This window comes from Quercus suber, unplaced genomic scaffold, assembly GCF_002906115.3.
Source record: "Quercus suber isolate HL8 unplaced genomic scaffold, Cork oak 2.0 scaffold_336, whole genome shotgun sequence".
Taxonomy (NCBI): domain Eukaryota; kingdom Viridiplantae; phylum Streptophyta; class Magnoliopsida; order Fagales; family Fagaceae; genus Quercus; species Quercus suber.
The window spans coordinates 440,123-450,317 of record NW_027069788.1 but is presented as its reverse complement, the minus strand read 5'-3'; the positions used below and the strand labels follow the sequence as shown (position 1 = coordinate 450,317).

The window sequence follows — 10,195 nt, the reverse complement described above, 5'->3', positions numbered from 1 at the left end:
ACAGTTCCAGACCCGTTACTATGCAAGATTCTGCACAGGAACAGTACCCGGACAAATCACTATTCCTCAAACAGTAACGATGAACAGTGATTCTGAAAAGAAGGGGACAAAACACTATTATGTACAGTGACCGTTACTGTTCACTCTACAGTACCCAGACAGAAATCACGGAATTACTGTTTGCTTTCGACTGAAATGATTATTCACCCGAGTTAAAGCATTTTACCCTCCGGATTTCCAAGCAATCTTCAGCAGACTTTGCTAAATTGGTCCTCTCTCAGACTGAGATGAGGCTGTCTTTATATAGAGGAAGGGTAAAATGCTTTAACTCGGTGAATAATCATTTCAACCGAAAGCAAACAGTAAATCGTGATTTCTGTCTGGGTACTGTAGAGTGAATAGTAACGGTCACTGTACATGAATAGTGTTTTGTCCCCTTGCTTTTCAGAATCACTGTTCATCTTTACTGTTTGAGGAATAGTGATTTGTCCGGTACTGTTCCTGTGCAGAATCTTGCATAGTAACCGGGTCTGGGAACTGTTTAAATAGTGACTGATGCTATGAGAAACTCTACTTCTAGATATGAACTACTATTCAGAAGGAGTGAAACCCGATATTTTCACAGGAGGATTCTAAGTCGTCTTAGAGCTTGCAGTCCTTCTTCTGGATACTAATATATATATATATATATCATATATACACACTATATATATATATATATATGCACATTTTATGTATACACACACAATATATATATATACACATTTATGTATATATCACATATTTATGTGTTCATGTACACTGTAGATGAATAGTAACTTGTCTGAAAAGCTATTTTTGAATAATGACTGATTCTATACACATGTTTATGTATACAAACACATATATATACACACATTTATGTATATACACACCCATATATACACATATATTTATGTATATATACACATATATACACATTTATGTATATATACAGACATATATATATATATATATAAATACATACACATTTTTATATATATGCATATATTTATATTATATTTATAAATATATTTATATATCTATATATATATTAAATATATATATATATATATATGTATGTATGCATGTATAAATTATATATATATATATATACACACATACACATTTTATGTGACACACACACACACACACACACACACAATATATATATATATATTTATGTATATACACACACACATATATATACACACATTTATGCGCGCGCACACACACACATATATACACACATATATTTATGTATATATACATATATAAATATATACACATATTTATATATCTATACTATTATTAAAGGGACTGCACCTGTTTGAACTAAACTTTTTTTTCCCAATATACTCTTATTTCTTTAAGTTTAAGTAGAGACAATACAAAAGGATAATTTGGTAAAACTACGTTTTTTAACTCCCACTAAAACATTGCCAACAAAATAAGACCACTTTTTTTTTTGGTGATAAATAGGACCACTCTCTTGGTTAAACATTTTAATTTTTTTTTTTAATAGAATTTGTTTTCCTTACTCCATGATCTCCCGTTTAAATTTCTTATCTGAAGTGGTTGTTTCATTTTAAAATTTCTCTATCCTATTTTCTAGCATCAAAGGAATAGATAACTGCTTCTTCACTTATCTTCTTCCCCTACAAAAATAGATTTTTTCAGTTGTTTTACAAAAAGGCTAACATTACATTATGAGTATTATGTGTAATGAAATAATTTTTCATCACACCCTTAAGTTTTTTTTGTGATTGAAAGAGCCTCTGAGCACGCGCGCACGCGCGAAAATGCGTGCTCAGAGGCTATATATATATATATATATATTTAACTACTCAGAATAAAGCATAGCAATAATATAGAAGCATAAAACAAAGATAAAATAGCAAATAGAGAAGATACAGCAAAATAGATATATTCAAAAGAAAATTAAACCAAATATGGAATATCAAAATACTGGTAAAATCTTACTTGAACTGAAAAACTTCTATCTTCGATTAAAATTGAAAGATATGTCTTTGATACAAAGCTTGAAATAAACTTCTGTCTTCGAAATATAGGATTACAAATAAAAGTCTGTCTGAAAGATTAAAATCTGTTTTTGAAAATATAAAAGATTACAAGGCCATGTCAGTGAGGTCTGAAAGGGGAGGATTACAAGAGTCTGTCTAGCTAAGAGAGGGAGAAAGGGTTTTGTAATTGGATCTAAAACTTGGACAGAGTCATTCCTTTTATAGAGAAAATAATTCATGCCTGTCTTGAAAAGTAACTCTAAGTAGAGAAAATTAACTCGAGTTAATATGTGGGTATAAACTCGTAGAATTATGTAGAAATTACTATTAGTAAACAGTAAAAAAATTTACTATTTATAAACAGTAATCTGTCTGGATGCTTTCGGTGCTGGTGAAAAGTAATCTGTCGTGATCTGTCTAGCACTATCAACGCGTGCTGATGAACAGTAAACTGTTTGATCATGGTGAACAGTAACCGCTTTGTCTGCAGTATTCTTGTTGAGTCTGTCAGCAATCTCTTAGTCGTACATCTGTCAATCCGTCTGTTTTTGGTTCTCTCATTATTTTCCACTTGAATTTATTGCGTCTACCTGCATTGTATTCTGAAGGGATAGGTCTCTGACGAGACGCCTTCATACTTTTTCTAAAATCTTCACTGAAGATTTCTGGTAGTGGATTAGCAATAATTCTTTTCCTGTGCTGAAGTTAAGAATCTGTTTGGTCTGGGATTTTAGCCTTCGAATGTCTATCTTGCTTGCCAGACAATTGACCTATAACCTTATAATTAAGACTAACAAAGTGCAAGTACGCCTTAAAGGCCTTCATGCTATTGTCTAATAAAGTTAAAATGGTGTAGCATGAATGCTACCTTTTCTTTTTCTATCTGGATTTCAACAATGAGATTGTCTATCTGGGTTTCTATTTCATCTGTATTGCCTTGTCTTGCGAAGGGCTTGCAATTCTTCAAGGGACAGTTTTTAAAGGGGAATACAATAAAGTAGCAAAACATCTTTTGAAAGGAAGAAAGCGAAAAGGTATTAAGTAATAAATACATCCATTAATGCTTTTGGGCAAGATCAATGGCATCACTTATATCATCTGTTACTGGCTCAACTCTGTCAGTGATTCCTTCTTTAAAAATGGAAATTTCTTTTAACAAGTGTATGTCTTTGGGGATTGGGGGTAAGATGAACTTAAAGAAAACTTATGTTTCACATATATTAGTACTAATCCCATTATCGTGGAAAAAGGATAAAGTAAAGCCAGTAAAAGACTTCCTAAAATAAATTTAGAAGATAATCTGTCAGATAAAAGAAAAGGTGCGTAGAGAAGAAAACTTTTAGTAGTATAGTTTTCTTCTCTTCGCAACTGAGAGCTCTCATCTCCTTCTCCTTTCTCCCTTTTCTTACACAAACCAAAAAAAAAAAAGAGTGCACTGTTGCTAAGGTAAATACCTAAATTTTATTTTTATATTTATATATATATATATAACACACACATATATTTAGGTATATATATATACACACATAAATATATAAATATATATTTATATAAATACACATGTATATGAGTCACACCCTTATAGTACTGGCATTTATATATATATATATACACACACAATATATATTTCGGTATATATATATATACATAAATATATAAATATATATTTATATAAATACACATGTATATGAGTCACACCCTTATAGTACTGGCATTTCTAAAAATAAGTATTTCTCAAATTTTTAACACTTAGTGCACGGTATCTATAGTTGTGCAAAAAGCAAAAAAAAAAAAAAAAAAACAAAAAAAAAAAAAACAAAAACAAAAAAAAAAAGTTTATATATTGACAATTATCCAAGATATTTGTTGTGATGAAGTGTACACGGGCTCTGTTTTCTCACACACTTTCTCTCTCTCAGAGGAGAGCTTAATGGACGACCTGATCAGAAGTTTTTGGGTTATTATTTTTATATTGAGCTCACCATTGCTCTGGTTTTTTTATTTAAACTATTTATTTTCTTCTAGTGGATAGTTGGATTTGAATTCTAAGAGCATTTATATATGGGGTGCTGAAAATTTATCATTTATTACCTTAAAAAAAAAAAAAAAAAACTATTTTATCTATTTTAAAACTTCTTTTAACAATACACCCAATATCTCATTTCTTATTTTAAAATACAACCTATTAAAATAATATAAATAATTTCAACCAATTTAACATACAACCAATTAAAATCAACATTAAATAAAAACTCATATACCCTTCTCTCTTCCCCACATGTCGGTCTCTCTTCCTCAACCAAATGAATCAAAGCCTTTTGACCAAAATCAAACAACCCAACCACCACAACACAACCAGCAACCACGATGACCCACGACACAATCCGTCACAACCTATAGTATCCAACTATCCAACCACCATCGTAATCATCGCTCAAAGACATGATTTTTTTTTTTTCCAACAATTAAAACATGTTAATTTAATTTATTGAGGGAAATAAGGTTTTAAGCAAATTTAACTAGCACAAAAATAATCCTATAGGAGTGAGAACGAGGATCAGAACAAAGGCTAAAAGAGAAGTGATGGCATTTCATAATCCCATCTCTCATTGTTGCACTAACTTCATATAGCTGTCCAGAATTACAGAACCTAATTTCCACTATTACTTGGAAAGGGAATTTGAATGTGGGGAAAAAAAACACTAGGACTATATAGCAAAATCAAACTCTCAGGAACCAAAAAGAAATATCCAGAAACTGGGTTTGTATTTTTTTCTTTTTTTTTCTTTTTTTTTTCTTTAGAATCAGCTAAGAAATGAAAGCAAATCCCCTAGTTAATGCTCAAAATGATAGGAGAAAACTCACTGATTTTCAATAGAATATAACAGAGCACTATGTTTCTTCTAGTAATGAAGAGAAGAAAACAAATAAGGGAACAGGGAAAATCCCAGTATCTTGGCATTATCTTTCCTGGGTTTCCACACACAACAATAAAACCCAACAAAACCCATTTTATACTATCAATGCTCATTTACTATCTCTCCATTTCACAAAGACTTTATTTCTGATTACCTGATTACTACATGGATTTTTTTTATTTTTATGACGATTGAATTTTGTGAAGTCTAAAGATATCTCTCCAATTTATTGAGATTAAAAGCTATAACTGTAGTAAAAGTTCAATTTTACTAAGTTAAAGTCGAGTACTTACACTGCCAAGTCCTCTGCAAAAGGCACCTGCTCACTGAGAAGAAGAGATATAGAAGCAAGAAATAAACTAGAAGGTTGCTTCCCTCCAATCTGTATTCTTTTCTCTGTAAACCGAACCTTCAAAATGTGAAGAAAGAAAGATGATGTCTGCAACAACCACAAACAAAAAAGCATAAGTGATCTAAAATACTTGATAGAGCCAAATCAGAAGAAAGAAACAAAAGGTATATTCAACACAAGTGCTACAGAAAATCACATCACATGCCTTTATCAAGGAAATTAAAATTTAGTTCATAATGAGGGCTTTATATCATCCTAAAAGATTAATGATATTTTCCTATTAAAAGAGAAATGGTATGAAGCAGAAATAATAATGAATTTAAAAATAACAGCATCAGCTCTTATTTCTAAATATATTTAAACTACTAATGCTACACAAAATATTAAACATCAGTAGTGGCTAATGAAAAGGTATATTCAAAGACACTAGATCTCATTTACAAGTTATAGTAATCAATTAAAATGAATCTGCTGCCATTCTTTTTCCAAATGTGCACACACAAATAGGTGTGGCTACACATAAACAGTACAATGTAAGACAACTGACTTTGATTCCCAATTCCCTATTCCATTTAACATAGTGAGGCACTTTGTTCATTCATTTCAAAACATAATGCCCATCACCTTAGTGCTAATTTTAAACAATGTCATTGATACATCAGTAAACAAAGGCAGTTATATAAGCAAAACATAATCATAGACCACAAAAAGACTATAGTATAGCTATCAGGTTGTGTTCCACAGGTTGCCTTGGGGTTGTCATTATATGTATCTAATGAGCATGGGTTTTCCACCTTGCGTTTTTTGAAGCATTATTATTCTATTGCTAATGATTTTGCTCCAATAAAGTTAGGGTTCCTCAAACAATAAGATAAAAGAAGCCAGGGGTGGCATCTAGAAGCATAAGAAAGACCACTCCCCCCACCCTCCCCATCATCACAACAAAGTACATGCACTTGATCAGCTATACAGATGTATATATAGAAACTATTGAATTGTACCTCATGGCAAATTTTAATTTACCAAAGCGAAAACATGGAAAATTAAGTGGCCTCTCTAAAGCCTTTGTTAAGTTCAGCAAATTATCCACTGAGAATTACTGCTAATTTGTATGTTCCTAATTGGCAAAGGGAATTTTCAAAAACCAAAAGTGGAGCATGGATATGATGTATACACAGTTTCTACATAAATTTGCGTAAGGCCTAAGAATGAGGAATCAACATTCTTATCATAGAAACAACCAGCTATTGCATAGAAAGTAATCAATCAGACAATAGAGTTTGAGACATTATATAATACAATAGATAGATGATACACATACAATTATAACCCCATCACACTAAAGTTAAAGTACACAACTTGAAAACAGAAGAATAGTTTCTGCATCTATAGCCTATAACAGGAACATCAGCAGATTTTTCTACATGAAAGGAAAAAGAAATTAAATAGAAGAAAAGTAATGTTTAATATCAAGGCTGTATTAGATATTGTATGCTCAACGAGAAGAAGGCTTTAATTTTAATAACAGCATTGAAGTAATATCTTACTAAGATCACTTTGAAGATTATACTTCTCAGTAATTTCGATGCCGAAGCAGAGCTACTGCAGACTCTGCAACCAATAAAAAGGACAAGTATGTCACATAAGATAACATGTAAAACTAGCCAAAGTTTTGAGGCATTTAATATGCAAGTGATGAGCATGACTTGCAGAAAAACTAGTGATGCTGTGAAGGCTATAATAATCATGTTATCCTGTATTGTAAATGGACTAGTTCGAGTTCCAAAAATTTCCAGGCCAGATTTAGAACATGGGCATGGATCTTCATTAGAAAAAACATTTAACTTATCCTCATCTACACCTAAGATGAAATATGGTACAATGCTGCATATCTCATAAAATGGTAATTCCCTTGTCAATAACTTCATCAATCACTCAAACTTCAATTCTTTTGTTAGAATTCTGTGTTCTCTCATTTATAATGTGCATGCAAACAAAGCATGGATCAAGTATTCTTAGAAAACTTCTTGATTACAGGGATTCCTGCGTACCAATTGTTATAATGCACTCCTTTTGCCAACTTCTATTTGGTCAACATGCATCATTGGGACAACTTTTATATTCAAAGCAGAAAGCCAAAGCAATTGGTTTTACTACAGCAGAAAGCCAAAGCAATTCAACATAATACACACATACAATATGGCAAAATTTGATTGAAAAGCTCCATAACTAATATCCAAGTTCAAACACATACAATATAGCAAACATTGATTGAAAAAATGTATAACTAATATTATAAATTCCTAGCTATTGTATGTGCAAATTTTATTAGGCCATATGCACAGAAAATTTTATTAAAAAGAGCAGAATGATAGGGTGTCTAAAAGCACATTTCCCAGACAACCAATACTAACAATCCCTTGGATTGAGCCTTGCAATCTCGTTGTGCCTGTATTCACAATCAAAAGAAAAACAAAACAATCAATATTTGTATAAAAACTGTAAAGGAAACAGAGATTATGATTAGAACTTGAATAATGAAATCACAAAAGTCGAACAATTAGAAGGGAAATCGATGATGAGCTCAGTTTTCTGAGGAATGCGAAATGAAAATCATGGGGAAATCAATGAAAAAGTGTGTGTAAACCAAAAAACAAAAAAATCAAAGACCAAATTAGGTTTGTGACTTCCATGATCATTTCTTAACTAATTGGAGTAACTTGTATCTTTTTTTTTTTTTGTTGCTGAGAACAACACTAGGGTTTTAAAAACTTAAAAACTTTTAAAAGTTAACCTCCGGTTTAAGCGAAGGCTCGAACAGGAGAACTCCTCGCTAGCACACGCTCATTATACCAAGCTACAAACTCATACATGTTTTAAATAATAAATAAATAAATAAATAAATAAATAAATAAATAAATAAATAAATAAATAAATAAATAAATTAATTAATTAATTAATTAATTAATTATTAATTAATTAATTAATTAATTAATTAATTAATTATCTCAAACCGAAACCGAATCAAAGTAACAGAAAACCAACCAAACTCTAAAATTTATTGGTTTCAGCAGTAATATCGATTGGCAGCTATTCTTACACCCCTAGTTGCTTAGGAGAAGTCAATAAAACACTAGTTCCAAATTCTCCCAACTCAAAAAACAAATCAGACTACATTATCATGAAAGTGAGCAAGTCATTTTGGAGTTTGATTTGTGTCCTTCAGAATCAACAAGTTGGATCCCTTTTGTAATAAGGCAGTCTTACAAGATTAGATAATAAATCATCTTATTTATTGGCGAAAAACCATTTTGTCTTTACATCTTAGGGTCACAATCAATTTGGTCTCTACATTTTGGTAATAGTCAATTTAGTTCCTGTTATTTTCAAATTGCAGTCAATTTGGTCTCTACTGTTAATTTACTAACGGAAAATGCTTATGTGACAAATGGTCCCTACTATTAATTTACTAACGAAAAATGCCTACGTGACAAATAGTGTGCACTGTTGGCACACTTAAAGATTAGTGGCATATAAAATAATATTAAAAAGTAACAAATCAGCATTTTTATAATGAATAAAAAGCCACGTAGAAAAAACAAAACCTACCATTCTAAACTGATTTTTTTAACGAAAAAATTAAAAATGAATTAAAAAAAAAAAAAAAAACTCAATATCAAACACATCAAGATCTGAGAAAGACACGACAAACTTTGTTTGTGTTTGGATCTAAAGAAATGTAAAGGATCTGGATTACCAACAACTGAACAGAGAGAATCAAACCAGTTTAACATTTGATATACTTATACATCACTGAAACATTTAGATGCAAATGGATATAGGTTCTTTACTTTCAGATATGAGGAGGAGATGAAGTCTGCAGCAGATTTTGTGGAACCTAAGCCATGGCCAAGCTTTACAAACCCCATGACTGTCGCCAAAAACCACCGCCAGCCATAAACGGATGGCTAGCGCTCACTCTCTCTCCCCTCAGAAGGGTTTCTCTCTCCTAAGCTCGATTCTCTCTCTTTTGATTTTCCTTTGATGTGTGCACTGTTGAGATTGTTTATGACTTTGTATTTTTGGAATGGGGTTTTGATTTAGCTTTCAACATGGGTTTGGAAATGAGGTGGTATTTGTGGTGGCAATTTGTTGAAGAAAGTTGTGAATGTAGCAACTTTCTTATCACACGCACTCCGCGCTTACTATGACGCTCTTTTTTAATTTTGAGTTTAATGTAAATTTTTAATTTGAATTTATCTATTGTTAGTGACGTTACCGAAGAAGGAATTTCTAAGAAACTAAAATTTAGAATTTGAAATTGAGTAAACTACTGATTTAGTGTTTGTTAGTTTTTAGGAAAAAAATGTATCAAACATGTGTGAGATATAATTAAAATAGAGAGAGTGCTAATTTTTAAGAAAAAATTTTCTTTATTATTATTATTATTTTTTTAATTTTGTTGAACTACAATTTTAACTCTATTTTTTATTTTTTAAGAATAAAGATCATCTAATTAGATTATGGGTATTTTTGATATTTTTGAAATCATAACTAACTTTCTGAATTCTTTTAATATATAAAGAAAAGATTAGAGCAAGATTTATAGCTTATTTGGATGGAGGGGGAGTAGAGGAGAGTAGAGTAGAGGAAGGGAGAGTAAGTTAAATTACTTTATTTAAATGTTTTTTAAGGGAGGAAGGGGAGAGATTTTGAGGGGTTTGAAAGGATTCTAACTACTTCTAATCTCTCTTTTTTAATTTCTCCAAATTGGAGAGATTTGAAGGGAGAATAGATCATAGAAATGCTTGACCAAATGAATGACCAAAATTTCCCTTACCATATTAACAAAATTACAAACTATGAAAAAATGTTAATTATTT

General features: G+C 31.0%; 1 long non-coding RNA gene across 3 annotated transcripts; it reads right to left on the bottom strand.

The window, feature by feature from the left end:
- Window positions 1–2,001: 2,001 nt before the first annotated feature.
- LOC111996860 (uncharacterized) lies at window positions 2,002–8,179 on the bottom strand. 3 transcript variants are annotated; one of them, XR_010623476.1, is made up of 3 exons: window positions 6,860–8,079; window positions 5,254–5,399; window positions 2,002–2,632 (listed from the first exon to the last, which is right to left on the bottom strand). It is a non-coding gene; the product is annotated as an uncharacterized LOC111996860 (long non-coding RNA). The 3 variants fall into 3 exon arrangements; XR_002881287.2 differs by lacking the exon at window positions 2,002–2,632 and adding an exon at window positions 8,107–8,179 and having other exon boundaries at window positions 4,613–5,399; window positions 6,860–7,761; XR_010623475.1 differs by lacking the exon at window positions 2,002–2,632 and having other exon boundaries at window positions 4,613–5,399; window positions 6,860–8,096.
- Window positions 8,180–10,195: the final 2,016 nt, after the last annotated feature.